The sequence below is a fragment of the Aythya fuligula genome, chromosome Z (assembly GCF_009819795.1).
Source record: "Aythya fuligula isolate bAytFul2 chromosome Z, bAytFul2.pri, whole genome shotgun sequence".
In the NCBI taxonomy this organism is placed as follows: domain Eukaryota; kingdom Metazoa; phylum Chordata; class Aves; order Anseriformes; family Anatidae; genus Aythya; species Aythya fuligula.
The window spans coordinates 75,317,056-75,343,134 of record NC_045593.1 but is presented as its reverse complement, the minus strand read 5'-3'; the positions used below and the strand labels follow the sequence as shown (position 1 = coordinate 75,343,134).

At 41.7% G+C, this 26,079-nt stretch overlaps 1 protein-coding gene across 2 annotated transcripts in view; it reads right to left on the bottom strand.

Annotated features, from left to right (window-relative positions):
• Window positions 1–19,935, bottom strand: part of PLPPR1 (phospholipid phosphatase related 1) — a 131,202-nt gene extending 111,267 nt beyond the window's left edge. The window contains exon 1 of one of the 2 annotated variants that reach the window (XM_032205908.1): window positions 19,806–19,935. The gene's annotated coding sequence lies outside the window, so the exon portion shown is untranslated. Of the gene's footprint in view, window positions 1–19,327; window positions 19,370–19,805 lie in introns of those variants that run through there. The other variant, XM_032205909.1, reaches the window with a different exon arrangement.
• Window positions 19,936–26,079: the final 6,144 nt, after the last annotated feature.

The window sequence follows — 26,079 nt, the reverse complement described above, 5'->3', positions numbered from 1 at the left end:
TTTGAAACAGAAAGGCAAAGAAAAGACAGCCTAGAAGAACGTATCTCCTTTCTAACTTTTTTCCCAGTGCAGTACCAAGCAGATACGAGAGACAGCTAACAAGTGTACCCAGATAAAGTCAAAAACCTCATCTTCCTTGTTGTCCATTGAGTGTGATGACTTCTGTTTGTCCTCATGATTCCTTGCAAGGGAACAGTATCAACTCTTTTTTTCACAGACCAACATGCATGAAGATAGTTCTCAACTAGCACTGAAGGACTGGGACAGCAATGACTTACCAAGGTCAGAGGCAGAGTTAGGAGCTGAGCATGTACTTCTGATGTTGTAGGGCAATATTTTGATCCCCACACCTATCCTTCCTTCCCTGCAGACAGATACAGACTACCATTCCCTGAGATCTTTCTGTTCAATGAAGCCATGAGTGGGACAAGTATGGATGAGAGAATGAAAGGGCACTAGAAAAAGTGCTCTTTCAAAGGTCTACCTGCACACAACTGGAAGAGGAAGGACAGCTTATGTGCTCTCTGTGCTACGCAAATCAGCAAAGCTTTTTGCTTTCTCTTTTTACACATCTCAATTTCTTCACAACTAAGAATACAGTCTTAAGAGTTAAAGGAGATAACAGCAGGGAAAAAGCCCCCCACTGTTTATATACATATTTATGTTTTGTTTTGATAAATCCATGCAGTCAGAAGTCACAGCATGTGCGTGGAAGCCTATGGGAGTTCACCTGTGAGAGGCATCAACAGATTAACATGGCATGTTACAGACTTAAAAATTTTATATACTTCATCACAGGTATAATGCAGAATACATAATTTAGATGAAATTCAGCCCAGCTGGAAAAAAGATGCAGCCCAAATCCAGCCAATATAAAACAAATTTCAGCAACACAGATCTGAAATGAAGACTATAAACTAGCTGGACCAGAGAACAAGACAGTTCAGTGGATCTAATGAGTCTGGTGGATACCTGGAAGAATAAAGAGGACAACAGGACAAGCAGCAACATACTGAAGCTCAGAAATGGAATAGACCAAGTGCATCCACCTGAGCGAAGAAATCAATGGATGAAATATTAGGTACCAGGTGTCACCCTGTACTCTGTGAGTGAACAGCCTAATCTCAAATCACCTTAGATCTTCATGGATCAAATCCTTGCTTTCCTCTCCATTTGGTTCCCTACTGCATCTTCTTATACACCTGAACACTTCATATAACACAAATGTTTACACTGAGTATTGAAACAGGAGCTTTTCTTTCACCTCTTGCCAACTGGACTTACAAAACATGCTACTCATTCAACAGCAAACAACAGTTTTGTTTTAAACCACACCACTCCTTTATCCCATGAGCTGCAGGAAATGGCTGAATATGGGGCAGCAGCTTGCAGAAAGTCACCGCAAATTTCTGACAAGCACAGTGCTAAGTGACATTCAAAGGTAATATTCAGATAAAAGATTTTATTCTCTATATACAACTTAGCAACATGCTGCATGCAAAACTTCCAAAATAATTAGCCAAATGAACAGCCTCTTGCAAGAAATAAAACATTTAAAGAACTGATTAAATTAGTTATCCCTTGGAGACTGCTGAGAAACTGGATAGTAAGTAATTTACCCTATACTATGAGCATTCCCTGAAAACTCCTCCCACCAAACTATTATCACACCTGCTTTCTTCTTCACAAACTGATTATGGCCAAATACAGCTCCTGGTTACTCAGGGCTTTGCTCTCCACTAATTAAAATAGCAGAACTTAGCAAAGCCAGGACTTTGTTCCAGACTGAGATTTGGGTGCTTATCAATTAAAAATAAATTTTTGAGTCCACCCCAAGGCAAAAAGTAGCTACATTTCCTTTAGCAGCAAGCTACCTGGTTTCCTATTTGCTAGCTTGCAAAACAATGCTAGTCATGAAGCTTGCCAAAAGGGAGGAAACATTTATTTTAAATTTAAACAAACATAATTAGACTCTGCCGGAGTCCAAGGTGAGCTCTGTAGTGGTCTCTGACATCCAGTGGTGCCAGCAAACAAGGAAGCAAGCAAACTTCAGATGAAGAAGTTGACCAGAAGTGGTATTCAGATGACCTGCTAATACTGCTGTACCCTGTTGCCGATTGCTTAAATCATGATAGGCAGTGACAAATTTCAGCATCAGGTGATTGCCTTCAGTGCTCACTGTACTTTTAGTCTCTTGCTCCCTCCCTTCGAGTCTCTGGGGTCTAGTTCTTCACTTTGACACTTCAAAAATTCTGCTCAGCTATCACCCTGCCTGGTGGGCTTTGTTTCCTACAAACATCTCCATTTCCCAGGTGGATGTGTTTACAGCTGCTGTACGCTTGGGGCTGTTTCAAGCAGAGCTAATTATCTGTTCTCCTGCATGATGAAGGGCATGTTCATAGCACCCCATGGCCACAAGGAGGGCTGAGGCACTGTTCTGGAGATGTGTCTGCTCTGCATTTCCACCTCAAATCCCATACTACTGCTTTTCCTCAAGGTGGCCTGTGTTCAAGGCAGCAACAGGCAGGTGAAATTAAACTCAGTGTTTCCACCTTCCAGACAAAAGCTCCCACCACTGTCGTATATGGGTGTCGAATAGCAGTGATGGAAAAAGGCCACTGGCAGAGGTCAGCCATCAGTGTTATCATCTGTCCAGGGAAACGTAACTACAGTGGCCTTCTGCTACTATTGTAAGTGGCTGCTTCCACCTGAGCTAGGTGGATGGAAGCTGGGGTGAAGCAGGAGGCTTTGTATCCTTGGAGACTTTGCCTGGACAGCAGTCACAAAGGAACAGAGTTCAGCAATATTAAAGAAAAGGAAGAGGAGAGGAGTAAAAGCACTGCCCTTATATATTACTCTTTGTGCATGCTTAGCATAACCAAGCATACAGAAATGAAGGGAAACTGGATCTGAGAAATTTGGACTCTGAAAAACTGCATTTCTAAAATAATAAAAATAAAAATAATAATAATAATTAAAAAAAAACACTCTAAGGTCCTTGCTGGCTGCAGCACTATTTCCTGTGAAATGTGCATCACCAGAAGAGTCATGGCTGGCTCCACTTCCCTGTTTTAAGTTTTAGGTAAGCCATGGGCACCCAGACTCTGCTTTGCCTGGCTCCTATAGATCACCCCACCGGGACTCTGGTGAAATACAAATATTTCACAGTTTAAGTGGCTGCTCTGGAGATAAGTTCATAGAATCATAGAATATCCTGAGTTGGAAGGGATACTTAAGGATCATCAAGTCCAACTCTTGGCACCGCACAGGTCTACCCAAAAGTTCAGACCATGTGCCTAAGTGCACAGTCCAATCTCTTCTTAAATTCAGACAGGCTCGGTGCAGTGACCACTTCCCTGGGGAGCCTGTTCCAGTGTGCAACCACCCTCTCTGTGAAGAACCCCCTCCTGACGTCCAGCCTAAATTTCCCCTGCCTCAGCTTAACCCCGTTCCCGCAGGTCCTGTCACCGGTGTTAATGGAGAAAAGGTCTCCTGCCTCTCGACACCCCCTTACGAGGAAGTTGTAGACTGTGATGAGGTCTCCCCTCAGCCTCCTCTTCTCCAGGCTGAACAGGCCCAGTGACCTCAGCCGTTCTTCGTACGTCTTCCCCTCCAGGCCTTTCACCATCTTCGTAGCCCTCCTCTGGACACTCTCCAACAGTTTCATGTCCTTTTTATACTGTGGTGCCCAGAACTGCACACAGTACTCGAGGTGAGGCCGCACCAGCGCAGAGTAGAGCGGGACAATCACCTCCCTTGACCTACTAGCGATGCCGTGCTTGATGCACCCCAGGACACGGTTGGCCCTCCTGCCTGCCAGGGCACACTGCTGGCTCATATTCAACTTGCTGTCTACCACGACCCCCAGATCCCTCTCTTCTAGGCTGCTCTCCAGCGTCTCATCGCCCAGTCTGTACGTGCAGCCAGGGTTTCCCCGTCCCAGGTGCAGGACCCGGCACTTGCTCTTATTGAACTTCATGCGGTTGGTGATCGCCCAGCTCTCCAACCTGTCCAGATCCCTCTGTAAGGCCTTTACGCCCTCATTTGAGTCCACAAGTTGTAGGTGTTAGTTTTGTCATCACTCTTGAAAGAGTGCAATGCAAATGAATTTATATGGTGAAGCAAGAAGGACAGAAAAGATTATTTTTTTCTGCATTTTCAGGGGAAGTCAAAGTAAGAAGGTAGCAGGTAAGAGCAGTAAGAGGGTTCAGGGTGAGGCTGCAACAAAGACAAAACAAATCCCATGGCACAGACAAATGAAATCCATTAGAGAATGCAAAGGTCTAAGTTCTGGTCTTCTTTACAAGCCTTCAAATAGATTACACAGATACAAGTGTCAGCAGAGCATGGCCCTGTGCATCCAGCCGGCCTTGCATGCAGCTGTTGTTGTAGAAGGTAGTAAGATTGGCAGCAGAAAACACTGACAGAGCTAACCCTCGTGGGGCTGCCAGAGAAAGGTCAAAGGGCAGGCATTCAGACTAAAAGGAAAACACATCCTCACAAGGAATAGCAGCGATGATAAAAAAAAATAAAAATTGAGTGTCAAGATGATCTCCCACATTTTATTCAAAGATCACAGGCCCTCAAAAGGAGAAGCAATTTAACTGCCACTGGTTAATACTTTCACTTGAAGTATTTGTTCATGTGAAGAGCGGTGTGACAATCATGTCCTCTGTTATAACAGTCTTATGATAAAAAAGGAAATCTGCTACTTAGGAACACACCCTTATGTTAGGGAAAAAAAAAATAAAACAAACAAACAAACAACTGTAAACTATGGCATATCATCAAATTTCATGTAATGCCAATTATTTCCTAAAATTTCAAAGTCTTATACTTTTTCCTTTACATCAGGCTCAGAAGTGAACTGCATTTCAGTTTAATGTTTGGAGTTTAAAAATACATGCATTAAATGAATATCAGAGTTGGTTTAAAAATATACACATTAAAAGAATCTTAGAGTTGGCTTTTTTCCCCTCTCATTTTGACCATAGGAATTGTCTTTTCCTTATAACCTATTTTTCAAAACCATTTTAAACAGGAGTACAGCTTCTCTTAAATAAAAAGAGAAAATGATTGACCTTGAAAATCTTTTCCTTTTCTACTTTTTTTTTTTTTTGAGAAAGAAAACATCTATAATTGGCATATCTCATTACCAAACTCAGCTACGCTATCATAGTAATAAGTGGTTAGTGAAGTGAGACTAACATTTTAATTAAGTCCTTTTAATTTCTAGGCTAATTTTCATTGTATTATGTGAACATTTTAGGGTTACAGAAGCCTGTCCTGTGCTCAAAGTCATGCTAAAAACACCATTCCTCAACAAAATCTTTCATTTTCATGCCCGCTTCTTTTGCTTAGAGCATTTTAAATTTTTAATTATTATTATTATTATTTTTAATCCAGTCTCTCAATTTATGTATATATCTAGTCAAAACAGTTCTCTTTTAGCAACCCATCTCAAGGTCCTGACTTCTTAAAGCTCAGAAAGACTACATTATGGTTGACCTTGCCAGGTACCCTCTTCAGGATGACACTTATTAGGCAGGGAGTTATATGAAATTGTAGTAGCTGATCTGTATTCACTCAGCAATGGATTCCAACCACAGATACTGGTGCTGGTATGAAGAAATCAAAGCAGTTTCATGCTCAACACCCTGCCTGGCAGAGGCAGCCTCCAGGTGTTCAGTGGATAGTTGCAGATTGCAAGGTAACAAACCTACACACCTCTTCTTCCTAGTCCCTGGACAGACAGATGACATAATGTATGACTTGTGATCCAAATGCATCAGAGCATCCATCCCTTCCACATCTGCCAAGCTATTTTATACCTACTCATTTTCCTTTCTGGCCAAATCACCACGATGTGTAACTTCCTGAAGAAGTGGAAGAAGTGTGTCAGTTCTTCGATAGCAGACTAAACATTTGAGCAAGCACCGGGGTCTTTTTGTTGTCAGAGGGGCTAATTTGATTTGATTGTTTTCCAGCTAGGTTGTGAGACCAATATACAAAGGCAGCAAAACAGAGTAGATAGTGGTAGGAAAAAAAAAAAAAAAGGCACATGCTGAGGGCTGAGTTTATGGAGCTAAACACGTTTGGCTGGAAAAGAAAGACCTTAATAAATTGGTGTTTATTGTACATCAATGTGAGCAGCATGAATGCTTATAAACAAATACAAGAACTATGCTGTCCCCTGGAAAGCATATGAAATCCAGGTGAGATATCCGATTTATTTAATTATCTTTTTTTTTTTTTTTTTTTGTTAACCAAGATTAAACTTCAGTTCTGTTTCACCAGCAAACATTGAATCAAGTCTTGATCCCACTGAATCTGTAAAAGCTGTGCCATTAAATTCAAGAGAATCAAAGATCTGTCAAATTCCATCAAAAAAAACTTCAACAGTAGAGGGAAAGGTGTTATGAGAAATCTCTGGCAGCATAACTTCTCTAGAACATGAAAGAGTTGACATCAAAAGGTCCAGCATATATCTTGAAACATGGACACCCACAGTTTTCAGTTTGCAATTTATTTTTGGTTCTGTTTCATTTTAGAGCTGTAAGAGTGACCAAGATGGGAGCTGAGACTTCATCAGCAGAATGAAGATTTCTAAAAAATTAAAAACTTTACATTAATATTGCAATTTGAAGAAGATTGAACACCTGCATTACTTACTACTTAACTCGAGCAAGCTGGAAATGAAAGCAAAACTCAAGGAGTGTTTGACTAGATTTCACCCAATGCTGTATAGTACATAGAGCTAGGCTGCCTGACCATAGTTGCATTACACTTTCACAAAGCACAGGCCATCTTCTATAAATTTGTATAACTCTACTGGCTTCAACACGCTCAGCTATCATCAAAGGATCAACATTGTAAACTTTAACTTCATGTATAGATGGAAAGAAAGGGGAAATGAATGTTGTCTTGAAGGTACTTGCCCAGCTTAGTTGCCTTCTCAGAGGATACACCTAAGACAAACATTCAGTAAAGTGATTAAAAGATCAGCAAATGAAACTAACTGAAACTCCCCTCCTATTTGCACAGGATGTCAAACCACATGCATATTCCAAGGGCAAAAGTAGAGAATAGGAGAGCTAAGAGGGCTCCTGACACACTAATAAGAACAGCAGCTCTGTGGTATAGGACTGGTCTGGAGAAGTGAAGGTTTGTATGTATGTGAGCACATATACGTGAGCACAGACCTCTGAACCGGCTGTGAGGACCCCATCTTCTAGTAAGCATGTACAGAAAATGGAAAAGAAACAGTGACAAAGCCTCATTCCTACAACACTCTTCAACAACTCCTGATGCTCACACTTACACCACTTCATTCCCTTCTTTCTCCACCCCACTTTTGTTTATCAACTGCCTTCTGCCCTTTCCCTCACTGAAAGTCCAGCTATATCTACAGTAACTCACATTTGTTGTATATGGATGCATTGTGCACACATCACATGTGAATTTTTGTGTGACTTTCAAGATAACAGCTACACCCTCTCAGCACCCCAGCATTTCTTTGCAAGCTGTCACTGCTTGACTGTTCAGCTACTGTTTACAGCAAACTGATAAACAGGGCACGAACTCTTTCTGCTACATTAAGGCAGAGGGAGAGAGAAGTTCTGAAAAACAGTTTCTAATTCCCATCTGTCATTCACCTGAACTGAAGTATTTCAATTACCTCCTGCACTCCACAATTCATCAGCAAAACCTTCCAGCAGCAGAATTGTTTGAAGGCTTAAAAGCAAATCATTTTTAAAAGTATCAATCCTGAATCACTGATGATTTGACTGAAAGTTGGAGTGTCTCACTAAGGCTATTCAGATCTGTTCAGACTTAAAACACATGCAGCATTGCAATTACTACCAAGAATGCCTTAACCAATTCTTTCATTTAATCCCAGTTTATACTTCAGACATAATGCAGTTACTGAGGAAACATCAGTTTCCTCTTGCTGTCATCATCACATGAAGTCCAAACGAAGCTATAAGACACAAAAATAAATGAGGATTGGGAAGACCAGTAAAGAAAGGAACGTCAACTGGATGTGCAAGCAAGGTCAGAGAACACCATGTTCCTCTGGAAGCCAAGTTGGGGACCAACCTGAAAAGAATCTGACTCCTGACAGTCAGGGTGTCAGAGGCTTTACTACTGAATAAACACACATAAACAAAACCCAGAACAGTTGTGTGGCTTGGACAGTCACACCAAACCAGTCACAGAAAGCAGAAGAAGCTTGCAGGTATGGAATTACCAAGTTTACACTTTGTAATCCTGAGGAGACAAAGGTTTCAAAGGTTTTTGTTTGTTTGCTTTTTTTTTTTTTTTTTGGAGGGCAGGGAGGATGGAGGAGCTGGCAAGGCATAAAGCACCAAGTAAAGGAAATGCCCTGGGCCAAGGTCTAGGATGATGCGGGTATCCTGACCTCACATCACCCCTCTTTTTCTCTGACCACAGAGCCAATCAATGCCAGTGAAAACACACTTCAGTGTTGACAACACCTCCAACAAGGCAGAGTGCAAAATCTCAAAATGTGCTTTTCTGTCCTGTGGTTTGATATGAGCTGTACACTAAACTTGCATTGTGCTCTCTCTGCTCTCATTAGCATACCATTTACTGCCTGACTCACCTCTCCTTCACAAAACACTGTAGATTTTGTTCCTGTCGTTCTGTTTCCCTTGTTGAATACTTTATTATAAACACTTTCCCCTTTTCCCTTTTGTTTATTACCTGCATCATTGACTGGTTTCTGCTGAAGATCACACAACTAAATGAAACTCTACAAGCATAAATACTTAGTATTTTGCTATGGCTACCTATCCCTATCTTAAACAACAAGTAAGAGGAATGGGAGTTTTAAGATAATTATTCTCACTTGTAATGTAGGACTTTTAAAAGTCTTTCTACCTCACATCATTGCAAGTAACTAGCATGATCTGCATGCACTCCATGGTAAAATTCAGTGTGAAACATAGTCCCCTAAACTAGGGCAAACTTCCTGGAATCAGGAACTACTGTGTTCTGAAAAAAAATTTAGGAGATAGACAAGTAAATATCAAAAGAATAACGAAAAGTTGCTTTGACTCAATGAATTTTTTTTTTTAATTTTTTTTAATGATTACATTTTTCAAAGTCATCTTGTCTTCGGAATTTATGTTGCTCACACTTAAAAGTATATTTTCCTGCCCAGTAAAAGCAATAATGCAGCCAAACATTAACTTTTTTGAACTCTATGTGCAGTCATTTAATTGAGTTCAGCTAAGAACTCCATGATTACTTAGGACCAGATTAAGTCATCTTTAAGGGCTGTGAGATGCATCCATCCAACCAAGTCACTGACAGCAGCAATAGCAGTCACAACTGTATAAATGAAGATGGGGGAGGAATACCTCTGAAGATAAAAGAAGACTTATCATTATAAAAAGATGGCAACATTGATAATGTAAGAAAGTACATGTATTATGAAGATGTTTTCCAGGAAGACATGATCGAGGGAAGACAGAGTTATATGCTAACCAGAGTAAGTTCTGGTAATCAAATGAAGGTTTGCAAAAAAAAAAAAAAAAAAAAAAAAAAAATCAAATTCCAAATTTAGTCAGAAATTTCCTTTCTGATAATGCCAAACTGCAGCCCACAGTTGAAAACGTCTGTCACTGAGGGCACTGACTGACATTACAAATAAACATCTTCATATCCTGCCAGGAGTGCAGCAACATACAATTCCATCACTTGGCACAAGCACTTTTAAGCAGGAATCTCACAGAGCACAGCTCAGCAGTTTAAGTTAAATTAATGATAATATATATAAGAAATAATGATAATGCCTTGATGGTGGCACAGATGATTAATACAAATTTCAAAGTCATACGTTGAAGGAACAGCATACACCACCTTTTGTCCTGACTCCAGATAACCAGGAAATTTAATAACATCCACCTCTAAGTTAACTTTGTCTAACCTGAGACAGAATACAGTTTATATCAAATATTAGTTAACACTATTGATGTTAATTACTTTCAAACAACATTTATTGTTTGACAATAATTATGATTTTTCTGATTGCAGTCAGAATTCTTCTGGGGCTGCTGGGCTGAAAGTCATTGCAGGGTGAGCTCCTTCTTGAAATGGATTAGTTGATCTTGTAAGAGCTTTGTTTTTCCTTTGAGCACCCTTGTGGTGTTGATTCCAAATACATGAGCATTAGATTGGATAAACAACTACAGACTAATTGCAAAGCTTTATAGACTGGAAAAGTCACTGACAGTCAGTAGACTGTCAGGAGAGGAAGTGCAGATCTACTGGTATTGAAAAAATGTCAGCAAGTTCATTTACCATTTCCTTGACCTATATCTTCATATTTAGCGAATAAAGCCAACAGGAGCAAAGAAAGGTCAACGATGTTTACTCATTTTTTGGGGTTCCATGTAGGACCTCTTCCTGCTACTCTTTGTTTATCCCAGCATTAATATTTCTTCATACAAGTTGCTTATTGATGACTCATGGTGAAAGGAAACAACGCCTAATGTTACTCCTAGGCAATGAGACTGTTACAGGTTAGGAAAAAAAAAAAAGAGCATCACAAACTTTTAGATGAAGAGCTGTTACACTGAGGCTGGAAAAATCTGTCTTTGGTGTTTCCTTTTCTGTATGGACAACCACAGTGACTTGCGAGGAACAGAAGTAATATTAAATAAATTCAATGAATCCTATTTATACAACTGCTACTCTGTTGAACACCAGCTGTTTGCCCTCACTTCTTTTAAGAGAACTGAAAAATCCGAAGAAAAGAACAGGCAAGCTGAAAGTCAGCTCAGTGTAGGGGCCTGAGGACATACTTTTAGTTAATAACTCCACCATTTGGTTTCAAAATTGAAATCATTTTTTTCTTTTTTAATTAAAAAAAACAAAAAACAAAAAACAAAACAACAACAACAACAAAAAACTACATACCATAAAGATACAGCACAAAGCAAACAAAATACTTCTTTCTATCTTCATATATATATATATATATATAAATATATATATACACACTTCATTCTATCTGAAATTACACCACATTTTCTTCATGTTAGCAATGAAAAAAAACAAAAACAGCTTATGTTTTCAGTCACTCCAAAACAATTTCCTCCATGGTTCCCTGCTCCCCTACTTTACCTCTTATGTCCACCATACATCCACAAATGGAAGAAATTCTCTGTAAAAATCCACTTGATGAAAAGAAATATGTACACAAGCAGAATTATGGTGGTAGGGTTCATTGACTGCATCCTTAATCTCTTCTTGTTCCTTCAAGCCACAACCCTTCTCTTATTCTAGTTAAGTACTGGTAAGTACAAAAGTAGTATTGTCTCTACTAAACTGAAGACAGTTGCATAAAATTGAAAAAAGGATAAATCCTCACATGCTTCTTTGGAAATAAATGAAGAAATAAAAACAAACAAACAAAAACCAAACCAACCAAACAACCCAAACCCAACACTACTGCAACTCAAAGTGGTTGTTCATTTTATTTTTGCAAATTAAGGTAAAAAGAAAACAAAACCTCCAAAAATCAGGTTTCTTTTTTGTTTTCTTCTTTTTTTTTTTTTTTTTTTTTTTTTTTTTTTTTTTTTCCTGTACATTGTATTTCTTCTCACTGTTTTGGGTCAAAACTTTTCCATTGTGAGTAATTTTTGGCAGAATTCTGTGTTCCAGAATTTTATTTTGCTATGGAAACTGCCTGCATAAGAGAAGCAAAGTCATAAACCAGCCAGTTCTAGTCACAATTTCCTCCACTTTTGTACAAATCATACAAGTGAATGATTGGCACGTAGTCTTTGAACAGCTTCTCTTGGAAGATCTTTTCCTGTAGCAAAGACAGTAGTTTTCCTGCTGAACACCTGCCAATTATGTTCTGCAACTACCTTGCGTAATAAGCTGTTAGCTGATGCAAGCTGCATGCAGTCCAGCTCCAATACTCTCTAGGTGAGCAGAACTCAGTGACAGGCCATGGGTGGTTGGCCAGGTGCTGTTGTGCTTACATGAACTACATATTCCCTAGGAGGGGGTGGCATGACAGGTTGATGTGGCATTATGCTATCTCTGCATTGTCATTACAGTTTCCATGTAAAGTCCAAGTTGAGTTGCACCAAACCACTCATTGTCTTTCCTTTCAGTTGCCTCTGTCCTTATCTAACATCACATACTTGAATATTTCCAAGTTGTTTCTCAGATTCGTGGGCTTGCACAAGAGCAGAAGCAAATGTATTTGGTACCCCCACATAAACAATGTCCTTTCTCTATTCACTGCTGTGGTGCTGCCTGAAATGATGATATATCAATGATTTTCTTCATGTGGTTTTGTCAGTCTCATCGTAGCAATGTGGTTGCAGTGCACAACCCCATGACCTGCCTCTAGTTTTCCCAATACCACAGGCTGCTACAAAAGGCTGACCTCTGTTCTGTTCCTGTCTCAATAAAAGTTTCAGGCATCTGGATATTTCTTGAGTGGTATTTAATTTTACTGGTATTTCATTTGTTGAAAGACATTACCTGCTCCTAATGGTTTTCATGACTGACAAATTGTGGTATATCATCTCATGTCTTTCCAAATAACATTCTTTGTATTCTCAAGATAACAGAGATTAATTTGCCTAAGTGATGCAAGGATGTGAAACCTCTGTAGGTTTCTGGCTTACATTTGCACAAGGGAGACCTGAAATTACCTTGACTCAGCCTAGTGTTAGAAACATACCACTGGAGACCGGTGTCTTCTGACTGACCTTGTCCTGCTGTTGAGAAACATAGCAGCTATCACCGTATAGTTCACCGGGTGAATCCCTTGCTATTAACAGCTCAAATCTCAAAATACCCCACTTGCAATGGTGATCCACCATCAGGTTTTCACACCCATTTCCTTAAAATCTGTTCCACTTTCAGCTTGGTAGGTTACAGCCAACAATTCTGCAGCCTATTAAAGATTTTGAGCTACCTGACGTATCTCTAAGTCACACTGAGTGTAAACACTCCTGCTTGACCCACACATCTATTTTCCCTCCACCATTGACGCTCGTAAGACACCTCCCCACCGCTTCATGAGGAGCACAGTAGTGCTCAGAGCTGCCAGTAAACATGGTCCTTACAAAGACACAAATGGCATCAGCGGTCACGTTTCATTCTGTTAGGGCAATAGTAACACATCCCTGCACTATGTAGGCTGTCCTCCTTTGCTTACCCTCAGGTCTGCTTGCTGAAGCTGGCGTGGTGATTTCTCAGCACAGCTAAGGCCAGTCTGACAAGTGGTAAAGATTTTTAGAATATATGAAATTGAGTATGTACAGAAGGTCTGCTCTGTGAGAGTGTGAGATTCCTGCAGGAGGCTGTGTAAACAGTTCTTCTGACTTCATTTACCCACATACAATATTGCCATCAGAACTGCATTATTCTCACAGGTTACTGAATGTTTCATTGGTATTGTAAGCAAGCTTCTAGCACAAAGGAGTGTGATTTAGATGCTACAGGGAAGAAAATACACAGTTTTATGATGACTTTTCATTCTTCCAGCACTTTTCCTTTCTCCTTTAAATTGTTCTCATGGGATTCTCCAGAAATCCCAGCTGTGTTTTGCAAAATATATTTTTCAAGTTTCTCGCCAAGTGTCTCAGTCAATTTAAAAACAAATAGCTAATACAAACTGACTTGCTTTTCAGTTCATGAGTTGTTAACCCTCCCATGCACAATGAATGGAAGAAGTAGAAAAATAAGTTACTGTATAACAGACTCCAGTAATTACTCAGCAAATACAATAAATTATTGTATGTGGGGAAATTAAATGTACTTCATCTTGTTTCCAGTGAGTATTTTACAAGCGTAGGTGATAGAAGCATGCAGCAGAATATAAATGTGATACAACTGCCTTTTGCAGTATGTGTGTTTCCATCAAAGTTGGATTTTTTTCCTCCTCCTCTTCTTTTGATTGATTTAAACTGATGGGTTGTGAAGCAGGATTCTGAAATCACTGGTGCCTCATCAAAGCAGAAAAAAAAAAGAGGCATGAGAAACATCTATGAAAATGCACATTGAAATCTCATGTTCCTGTTTGAGTTACTGAAGACCCAGCTACTTCAGGGGGGTGAGACCTCAAGCTTCTCTAGAAACCCATTAGCTTTGACAAACTCCAAGCAGGCACTGAAGTTAGCTCAGATGAATCTGTATGTAGAGGACATTAGGCATGAGATTCAGATATGTTGAGACTTGTACAAAATCTGTCCTCAGAGAGGATTAGGAATGAGGTTCAGTTTTGCAATTGTGCAGAGCTCAACGCTAGTTTTAAAATCAGTGTGCGTCTTGAAACTGAAATAGTGGACTTGGCTTGGCAGTCAGTGTCTCATGGATATTTGCTGTTTTTACCCCGTGAATTCAGCAAACTCTTTATCATCGACAAGAGACATTCACTTTTTTGAGCAAAGAACCAGACCTTCACTTAGGAGAGTGTAACATAGAGAAAATGAAAATCAAAGGAAGGGCATATCTTAAAGACTATTTAAACAACAAGATTAAATGGATTGAAGAGATGTGGTAACACAACCACCCTATCTTATCGCGAATAAAAGTGACACCATTTAAAAAAGAAAAGAAGAAACCTTACTCTAAATACAAAGAATGGCCAAATCCATGAATGACTTTAAACCAAGATCTTGCCCATACAAACCTGTTGGTTGGCAACAAGCAGCATACCTTTACATTCTTCCAGGTCCTTAGATCCCTAGAGGATGTGTTAAATCAATGATTAGCACATCTGTGCACATGGATCTGCCTTGGAGCTGATTCTAGTTGTGGTTAAGATATGAGGATAACGCAGCATGAAGCTTTCAGAAAAATGGATCAAAATACTATCTTATACATGTAAGCCCATTCTGTTCCCACTCTGCTGCCTGTGGCCACCCCTCTCCAACTAATTATATCCTCATGCACTTGTGTATGATTTTCAATATAATTAGAAAGATGGCAGCTACAAAAGACAAACCAGACATTGTAACAGGATGGCTTGCACCTGGCACTAGCAAAGCTCTACACTTTGCAAATAAAAGCATGTGCACCCACCTAGGGAAGGGAAGTTACTCTGTATTTCAAGAGGATGGACAGACTATAATATTTAGGAAAAAAGATCATGTAGCACAACAAAGATTACCACATGCATACCACGGCTACCCTCCATTCCCCACAGCAGTGGAATTGCCCATGAGTATTTCAGGTAATCAAGGGAAAGACAAGCGGAGAAACCTAAATTTACACTCTTCATTCAGGACTTAACATGAGAGGGCCAGGGAGAGATCCAGGCAGTGATCCTAAGGAGCTCTGACTGCTAACAACACAGGAAGGGTGTTTAGCTCTATTTTGGCAATGCATAGGTAGGGTACAGACTGCCAAAAGAACAGATATCCCCAAAAAACGGAGGAATGGGTGAATGCTGACATCCAATCTAACAAACAAATGATTGCTCAGAGTATCTACTGATTATCACCTCTGTTTTTCATCCCTAGTTTATGTCATCGAGTAGGCACTAGTGGTAACGTGACTTTAACAAAAGCATGGGATCTTCAGAATCAGTGCATGCATAGCAACAACAGTGCCACTCAGACTGCTATCTCAGCTGCTGCCATGCAAGCATTTCTGAAAAGCACCGCTGAAGAGCAAATTTTCACCCTGGATATGCAAAAAACAGCAAATGGTGCCTAAATAGGTATGAGTAAGGGAAACATAAGTTAGTTGCAACACCAATTTCACACAGTAGTAGCAATAAATACATTGGTCTTTCAGTTTATATTTATGCTCTATCCAAGTATCTACCTATTAAAAACACCAAAAGTTATGGATGTTCCCTAGAGAACTGGGTTTTCAGATGTGATGTCTGCACATTATCTTTTCTATCTGTGACCAGCTAATTTTTATTTATTCTTTTTTTTTTTTTTTTTTTAATTCACTCAGCAGCCCAAGAAATCATGGCCCATGAATAGTACCACTGTAAATCTGCAGAACTCAGTCTGACATCAAGACAGGGTATCAGAAAATACTGGATTTCCTCCAAAGCTTAAAAATTCAAAGCAGAACATCACAGACCCCCATTTAGACCCACAACAGACATTATGTGGCAACTTCTGGAGAATAAGCTCTGGGCTGCCAGTAAAGTTAACAGAGCAAATCTGAATCTGATTAATTCAAATGGGATTTTCACCCAGAAAAGAATAGCTATAAATAAGCAAGGGACCGAAAACAAGCAAAGGCTTCAACACAAAGATTTTTTACCATGCCTTGTAGTGGCAGAACAAGAGGCCACGGTTTTAAACTGAAACAAGGTGGATCTTGACTGGATATAAAGCTGGACAATTGCTGAAGGATTCAAAGTCAGGTTGGACAGGGCTTTGTACAACCTGAGCTAGTGAAAGATTTTCGTGCTTGGGGCAACTGGATTACACGATCTTTAAAACTGTTCTCTCCAACCCAAGCCATTCTATGAATCTGTGATTTAAGCAATAGTAAGTAAGGGTGTTTTCACTTCCTATGGAACAACCATTTGATTTTCAGCCACTCAGATCACACAGACGATTTCAGTAAGCTTGTTTGAAAACATACACAGGACTGACCATGTATCACAGACTTCTTTGGCAGAAACCAGAAGAAAGAGAAGAAAGAGGCCAACAAAGGCTTCTGTCATTGGAACCAACTTTGTTTGACCTTCATTTTCAGCAGTGAAGGGGAAAAATAATCTCAGCAATGAAGGGGAAAAATAATCTCAAAGGCATATTTTTTGGGAGATCTTAGGAAAATGAAAAGAAATATTTCTTTGTTTTCCCACAGAAAGAGCAATAGAAGCCTTTAGAAGTGTTTTGTATTTTCTACCCCTTTTTAAAAGTTAAACTATATCTGGACTTTTGCTGATATACCTACTGATATACCTATTTAGCTAAGATTCCATCAGGAATTTCAGATCCTTTATGAATGAGTCACCAACTTCAAAAAGTTATTCTTTTGGTACCAATTCAACCAGCACAAGATGTTGTTGGAGTATTTTCTGTAGACAAGCATTAGTGGATTAATTAAAAAAAAAAAAAAAAAACTAACAACAACAACAACAAAAACTCTTTTGTGCATTAATGATATGTAGCTGTTTTTCATTAGGTCAGCTTAAACACCTTGAATGCCAAGTTCTATGATTAAATGACAATCCCACAATGAAATCTCAATCAAAATGATATTCAGAATAGATCCAGTTGAACAGAATTGGACAAACACATTTCTTCCATGCTGTTGTATTATCTGCAGAGCAGTGGCTGCAGACAGTATTAAGAGGAAAATTAGAGCACTATGAAGTGGGCTAATCAGTTCAACTTGCTATCTGATGAAATAACAATTACAGAAATGTTTTTAAATTAAAAAAAAAAAAAAACCTTCAAAGCAACAAAGTGTATCTAGACTTCTACCATTGAACAATGAGGAAAAGAAAAGTAAGAAAAGAAATGAAAAAAAATTACATGATTATCAAAACTGTCAGAGAAAATGAAGATATAATATTAAAAGAACAAAATAAAACTGGCAGCTAGGATCCAACTGATAATCCAAAAATCTCCTTCTTCTGCTGCTGAGCTTTCTCAATTCAGTGAAAATACATCCAATTACTACAAGAGGCCCACCAAAAGGTTCTGTAACTGAGCAGAGGTTGTTGCACACATAAGGAATTACGGGTACAGCTCCCCACCAGTTCTTTCTCTCCTCTGCTGTCTCATGAAGCAGAAAGAAAAAACATGGTCTTTGGTGTTTTTAACCTGTTTCAATGCACACAATAACAATGGGCACAATTTTTGCCCAGTTAAGTAAGTACATTATGAAACAAGCTCACATCCACCACCAAAGGAGAAACAGCACCGATTATCATTCTGATTTAAAAAAATGTGGTTTAGCAGGTTTTTCATCATCACTGTTTTTCCACCCAGGATGGGCATAGCGTACTACTGAAATATGCCATGAAAGCTGAAAAGGAGAGGAAGGAATATAAGTAAATAAAGGGAGGTAGTAGGAATTTGTTGTCATGGCTCCCAGTACTTGACAGATCCCCAGCTGATGTAAATTTTGTCCTTTTCTTCCCGGGTCAAATCTCCTAATCAGGTTCTTGTCCTGTACAGTACCTTCGAACTTATCTACAGATAAATGCAGGAAAGGTGCAGGCTTTCAGAGCTCACTCTTTTCTATTTTTAGAAATAGCCAAAAATATCACACATGAAAGGAATGGAATGACTTTAAAGAAAGAGGGAGCTCCACAGGAATGTCCTCTGACTAAACTGAACCTTCAAGTTCAGCGGCTGAGAGCAGCCACACAGAGCAGCCTCTGGCTTAGAAGTAACCCATCCTGGAGTAACTCCCATGGGAGCATCTATCCCAGCACAAGCACAAGAGCACGTTGTACAAACCGTAAAATGCTAGAAACAAACAAACAAACAAGCAGACAAGCAGCCTTCCTTTTGCCCAGGTAGAAACACAGGCAGAAATCTGAGCTTGGAGCCATGAATGCCTCCTTTTCCTCACCGTACACCTCACTTCCAGCAGGGACAACGCAGCCTGAAGTCCCTGCTCTGCCCCTTGGGGCTTCACCCATCCACTCCCAGCAAGCCTGCGATGCGCACGTTATGCTGCTATGCTTACCAGTATATTTCTTAAAAACTCACCCGGAGGCACCACGAGAACTATTGTATAACCTCACACGCCAGCTATCAAACCTCGCCTCGCCACCTGCAAGCTTTAAACGACACCCAACCCAAGCCCCGCCACCTTTTCCCTTTTGCACCATTCAGGTTTTCCACACACTCAGAAAGACTCGGGACCGGGTTTCCCCAAACACCGCGGCATTTTCACATCGCAGCGCCGCAGCCTATTTTCCCGCATCCAAGTCAACACGGCAGCACGCAGCTTTACCCTCAAACTACCCAACACACAACTCCGTCGCTCTGCGGGAGAGGGGACGTAGTAGCGGCGACATGGCGCGACACGGTGCGATATGGCGCGATATGGTGCCCGCCTGCGCTCACAACCCGACGGCTCCCCGGGGACGAGATGCGGGGCTCCGACCCCCCTCCGGGAGTGACCCCCCGTATTGTGCCCAAGGGGGGCAGCGGGGCCGGGGGGGATGCGGGAGTCCCGGGGGACCCCAGCCGGTGACCAGCGGGGGGGAAGGGGGGAAGCAGGGGAAACCTCCCTTCCCAGCGGGGAGGATGCGGGGTGGTGGGTCCCCCCTCCCGGCAGGGGGGTTTCTGAGGGGAACCGACGGCAGGACAAGGGCAAGGGGAAGCCCGGAGACCTGCTGCTGGAATCGCGCCTCTCCATAAAGCACCCGCGGTCCGCAACCGCGCCTTCTGCGAGCACGCTCCTGGCCCCGAGCCCGTTACACCTCCTCCTCCTCTTCCTCCTTCTCCTCCTCCTCCTTCTCCTCCCTCCTTCTCCTCCGTTCGCCATGTGGAGACCACCAAGCACCGGCCCCGCAGCGCTCCCCTTAACGCTCTCCGGGCACCCCCCGCTCCTCCACCTCTCCGCTGCTTTTGGCGCACGTAAGTGAATCACAGGTGCGGAAAAATAATAATAATAAATAATAATAATAAAAACCACCAAGAAACCCGCAACCTCCCGCGCCGAACCCCTCATCGCCTCGCAGACAGCAGCGGGAGTCCTCATCCTCCCGGCTCCCACCGCCGAAACGCGGCTCCCCCGATCCCGCCTTGGTCCCCTCCGGTCCCCCTCGGTCCCCTCCCGGTCCCCCCGATCCCCACGGCCCCGCTCACCCCGCGGTGCGGTGCGGAAGCTCCGCTACGGGCTGCGGTGTCCATGCGGGCGGGCGGGCAGCGCCCGCAAGCCGGGCATCGTGGTCCGCCCCTGCCTCCTCTGCGCCGCTGGAGAGGGGCGGGGGACACACACACACGCACGGGGTTGTCTTCCCTATAAATATTTATTTATTTATTTATTTATTTATTTTTCTTCTTCTTGCACCACTCCTCCTGGCCTGCTTTATTTATTTATTTATCCGTTTATTTATTTATTTTAATGATGCCAAGAGGATAATCGGCGCAGCTCCTTCCCCGTCGCCCGCCTCCCCACCTCTGCCTCCCCGTGCTCCGGAGCCGGGGAGGAGGAGGGAGGGGAAAGGGGCCGGCTGCGGAGGGGCGGGCGGAGAGGAGGGCAGGGAGCGAGGGCTCCCCCCCTCCCCAGCTCCCCCTTTCCCAGCCGTGGGTCCCGGCGCCCTCTTTGGTGCCGGATCCGCTCGTCCTCCGGCGTTCCCTGGTCCCACAGGGTCGCAGGAGGGTGGGGAAGGGGCGAAGGGGAGACAAAACGCCCCCCATCGCAGGGGCGGAAATTCCTACTTCCCATTTGCAGCTGGCGGCCAGAGGCTGGACGTGGCCTGGCTATTCCTCCCCTAGCCCCAGCTGCTGGGAGCTTACAGCTCCACTGTCTTCATCCAACATTACCGTAGGCTGGACTGCCCCCCCCACCCCCCCAAAAAAAAGAAGGGGGGAGAAAAAGGATGGGCACAGGGAGCAAAGCAAACAGACAGGGGGCTGGGATCTGGGTGACCTGTAACTGTGGGTGCCCCTGAGCTCCAGAGGTGCTTGGGTTAGGCAGCAGGCACAGCATAGAGCATGGCCTCAAAAGACATGGCCATGGCAGGAGGCTGGGATCCAGGACCTGATTCAGGCTCTGGCATTGGTGTTGTGCCTTGGGCCCCTACACCTCACCTGCAGGTGCCAGGCAGTGGGCAGGATGGCTGAGCATCACTGCTGCACACCCTTAGAGGTCACACTCCAAAAATGTGCATTTCCCTCACCTGAGCAGCCTTGCTCTCATACTGAAGCTGCTGGGCCAGTCTGAATTACTGGAACCGAAAATAACCTTTTCTCAGCAAACTATCACTAATGAGGCTCAGTGAGGACACAAACAGTGGCTCGCATCTTCTCCATGTTAAACTCCAGTTTGACACCAAGTCACAGATGTGTTATAATAAGTGAGAATGTTACCACCCCAACCGCTCGTACGTGAGCCAAATTCCTAATTGGCAGGCCAAAGATGAGGCAACCCAGTAGTTATTCTACTGAAAATGAGCACAGAGTCCCAGCTTCCCACAAGTGTGTGAAGTCCTCCTGCCAATATGGTTTAACAGAAAACTGGGGGAAACAAAAAAAAAAAAACAAACAAAAAACCAAAAAAACAAACAACAACAACAACAAAAAAAAGCATCCAGAAGCTGTAGTAAATCAAGAAAACAAAATTTGTATCTGTGGAGAAATGGAGCTTCATAGCTTCATTTCTCAGTTACCAAGGTATCTGCAGAAGCCTTTCTGGATGCTTCTTTGTCCCCTCACCTCACAGAGAGGGAGCACAGTGTCACAGGACTGTGACTTGCCCAAGATCACTAGAAGCCCTACACTGGGCTAGAAGCCTGCATGCACAAAGACACATTGACCGAGACTAGCAGTATAAAGTTGCCTGCTCAGGGCTGAGAAGTGTTAATTTTTTGTCTGCTGCAATGCAGAGAAAAACATTATTTGTGCATCTAGAGCCTTTTTCCCTTGTAAGAGTTCAGGATCACAGACACAGCCTGATGAACATATCTCAGTCGAGGTATTCCTGCTTGCTTAAGCAGTGTGACAGCATGGGAAGCATTCACCTGATCACACCCAAACACCGACACCCAACAGATTTATCAAAGTTAAAGTGAAGAACAACTGCTTGGAAACTAAACATGAAACTCTCCAATTTGCAGTTTGACATCACTGCAGTTTCACCTTTTCTTTCACTTCTAGTCATGAAAGAATGGCATTTACAGACCTTGGCTGGATGTGAGAGGGGTCAGAGGGAAACCAAAACAATAAGATGCCTTTCTGCTGTTTTCCCACTTTGCGCCACCAGCAAGCCCTGTGGAAAAAGAGCAGAAAGATGGGATTTTTCTCCTGTTTTTTGGTGCTTGGCTTTCTGACCAGCTTGGCATTTCAGGAAAGCTCAGCAGGGCATGAGGTTGTCCTTCCTAGTGTGGGAGTTGTGTGGTTTGAATGGAGCTACAGCAGCAGCAGCAATGGCTATTTTTAGCCTAAAGTTGGCCAAGCAGTTCCAGAAAGCATATTAACAGGAGAAACATTTGAGAACAACGCAAGTAAACAAAAGTGAAAACAAACTGAGAAACGTAAACAATAATGATCTTTTACCAGAGGTACTTACTGAATGACAAAAATGTAGAAAACTGCATGCTGCATCTCAGGCAACATGACTCAACACCAAAAAAAAAAAAAAAAAAAAAAAAAAAAAAACACAAACAAAGGCAACATTTCAACAGTATCTGTTGCATTTAGGACAATTAGAGCATCTTCTTTTAGCACTGTACATCTGGACTAGGATTTTTAGATATGCCTGATTCAGCAGATCTCATTAAATATGCATATTCCAGATAAAGCATACCCGACCTGGTAGTTTAAATAGACATTAATCACCTTCCTAGGCACATCTGTGTTTTGAATGAAAGCATAGCTGGTACCCAAAAGGTACTGAGATTCACTGACAACTGCCTCCCTAATTTGCTTGGAGAATAGCTGCCCACCTTTGCTAGTGAAATCATGTGGGCAAGGTGCTGCTCTCTATGTGCTACTCTCTAAAGTAGGCAAGAGAAAGATATAAGGATATATATTATAGAAGAAAGATTCATTTTTTACTGCTAAAAGCAACAAATTTTAGTTTCAGATCAATGGTAATTCAGTGGGGGCATGGATATCTGTCAGTTTCTTCATCTGGTATTGGATTTGGAGGAATCGATTGCAATAATTCAGCAGTCTGTAAATCTTCACGGAAGAATGAATGCAACAACATTCACCACAGCCAATTCAGGTACTTCCCTTAGCAGTTTTTTTTTACCGGTATTAGCTACCTAGCAGCAGTTTCTTCTCTTTCCAGAAGAAATCCTAAAAGGGTATCTCATGCTCTGACTCATCTCCAGGCGTGAATAAGTCCATTGAAGCCCGTTGCAGCACACATTCAAAATTGTTTGCTTGCATGAGTGTTTGGCTAGATCCAATCCAGAAATTTGGAACAATTTGTGTTACCACCAGCCATTAAGAGCTTGTGTAGTGCAGTGTATAGGCTGGAACCAGTTTGCTCTTCACACAGGGGAACATCACAGCGAAGCTCCATGTTCTGATATCTCTATCAGGAAAGAGATGCTACTGAAGTCCTATATTCATACATTATTCTGTCATGTCTTGTAGCAAGGTGATCATGACAACAAAAGTATTCACTACTTTTAACATGCTTTCACTTGCAGCTAATTTCATGAGTGGATTTCCTCAAAAAGAAGGATTAGCACTTGCTGCTTTGTCCCTCTCATTCTTAAACACCTCATTGTTGACCCCATCTCACTTTTTTTCCACGCCATTAATAAAAAGTTTCAAATTAAGTAACCTCAGAGTTTAGTGCATAAGAATTCAGCATAAGGCCTCACTAGTAACATCTTTTAAAAGATTTACCCCAATACTTTCTTCAGCATGCAAAAGGGTAGACTTTCAGCAGACATTTTTTATTCTTCTATTGACCAGAACATCCGCATTTGATTCATGCACCCACCTATCTCTGCACAGAGCAAGATGACAACAATCGTACACACAGAACAAGCTGCATCTGTAGGATTTATGTGTAAAGCATGGAGATGAAATATTTGCAAACAATACTGCATAAATAACTTTAGTATTTATTTGGGGATTTTGTTTAAGCTAAGTATCTTCTACCTAAGAATATTGCATTTATTTAACTATCTTTGATGAAATGACGTTACACAGCCCTCTACACTAGCAAGAGATTTGACCATACCATTTATTATGGTGTCAGAAGCTTTTCATTGAAAATTCAGTGCATTTGTCTATGTCAGTCTTAATAGTCTCAATACCAGGGCAACTTTTGTGGTATTACTATCTGTTACAATCTAGATTAACACATCTTCTTGAGATCACAGATTGAAGACTCAACTTCTCTAAATCTGAGAGGCCTCAATAAGCAGTCATTTTATCGAAGGATTTTCTGGTGGGGCAGAAAATGAACTGTCCTGACCACACAGCATGCACTGTAGAGGTGCCATAAGTCCATCTTCACAGCAGTCAACCTGAGACACCATCCACCTCAGATGTGCTGAGCTGCGCTGTGGCCAAAGTAAGCCCCTTGCTTGAGTATAATCATGAGTGATGTACCAGAGCATCGGAGTCCTGCAATAAGTCAGGACTGATTTGCACTGGTTGTTGTCTCACCAACAGTCCCTTGGCCACTGAGGTATAAGGTGCTGTGCAGACAGAAGGCCTGGGGAGGAAGAGAAAGCAGCAAAGAGGTGTCAAGGATTTCCTATCTCTCTTTGCAGACTATACACTGCATGGCTAATTAGTCACAGGAAAACGTACCATCTGTGTACCCAACGTAAGATAGCAGTATTCCACTTCAGTTTCAGAGGAAACAAGTTTCATAAACAATCCCAGTACTTGAGTCTCTTGTGGATGAAAGATATTTTTGTCCACAGGGAAATATGATAGAAATTGTTATTTCTTATTACACACTAAAGACAAAGTCCAGTTTCCTATCCAACAACAGAGGATTCAAGTGTAAAGCTCGCACAAGTTAAAGCCCATGGAGAAGGAGTAAATGGATTTTTAACATCTTACATTGCTACTTACAGGTACAAAAATCTTTCAGCTGCCAACAACACAGAAGAAGTCTTCACTGTGGAAGAAGACTGACAGGGAAGGGCAACAAAACAACCTGGAAGGAGGGTTGTGAATGCAGCGAGCAACCTGCCTTGCAACACTGCCACCAAAATTATTCATTCTTCAGGGAGTGGGGAACCATTTCTCTGCTTTGCAACAGCAGATTGATGCTTTCTAACAAAAACACCTCTATACACAGACATACACACACACAAGGCTGTTGATAGGAGGTGATACAACCAAGATCGCGAAAATCACCTCCTAGCTTTACATATGTTGTGATAACAAATCACATTTACATAATGAAGTGTACTGGCAGTCAAGCCCATGCTAAGTGGGTGTAAGCAGGTAGCATGTCTCAGCCATAACTCAGAAGGCTGTCTTTGACACACGGGGGAGTTGCATGTACCACACGTTCTGTTTGTTGTTTGTTTGTTTGTTTGTTTTGTTTATTTTTCTGGCATCTCTCTACTGAGAAGAGAGAAGATTCCCTCTCCATATTGTTAACAGCAAGTTCCTAATTACTGTAGAACAAGAGCTGAGCAAACCAGAATTTGCACCTGAGCAAGAGGTGCTGTGTATTTTTTTTTTTTCTTGTATATGCATAAGATCAGCACACCAGACAAACAATCCACAGAGAACAATACTCATACCACAGCCCAGTTCTCTAAATTGCCCTTTATCTGTTGGCTTAAAGCTTCGGATCAGGACACGCCCTCTATTTGGACAGTATTTGAAATCTTACTTTAGATTGCTTAAACCAATTTTTGGCCTCTGTGCCCATCTAGATATTTTTTTCCTGTCTTCTTTTTATCTTTGAACTTGTTAATGGCACTGGGTAAGTCCTACCTTGAAAACACAATCCTATCGTAAATAGGATTCCTCCTGTAAGATTTTCTAGCAGCATTCACGTTTGGAAAACAGATATAGCAATGGGAAAAAGTTATCCACATCTTGCGTAGTTATCCTCATCTTGTGTAAGATATAAACAAGTACAAATTCCTGTCATTAGCTCCCCTTTCCCATCATTTTGTGAACCTTTCCAAACATTGATGTTCTATGCCTGAACATCTGGGCTAGCTTTTTCACAAAAGTATGAGATTATCCATATGGGCTGGGATGCTCCACCCAAGACCAGGTCTTTTCTGTACACTTCAGAAGGCATCTACCCCTTGTTCATCAGCGAACAGAGAAAGACCAGGGAAGGCAGAAGGAGTGATCCACAAATGCTGGCTTTCAGTTTTAGAGCTAAAACTTTTTAAGGTGCAGCTACTCAAGTATCGTAAGAATAAATTCTGCTTTTCCCCACAGGATTTGAAAGACTCAATAAATTTTA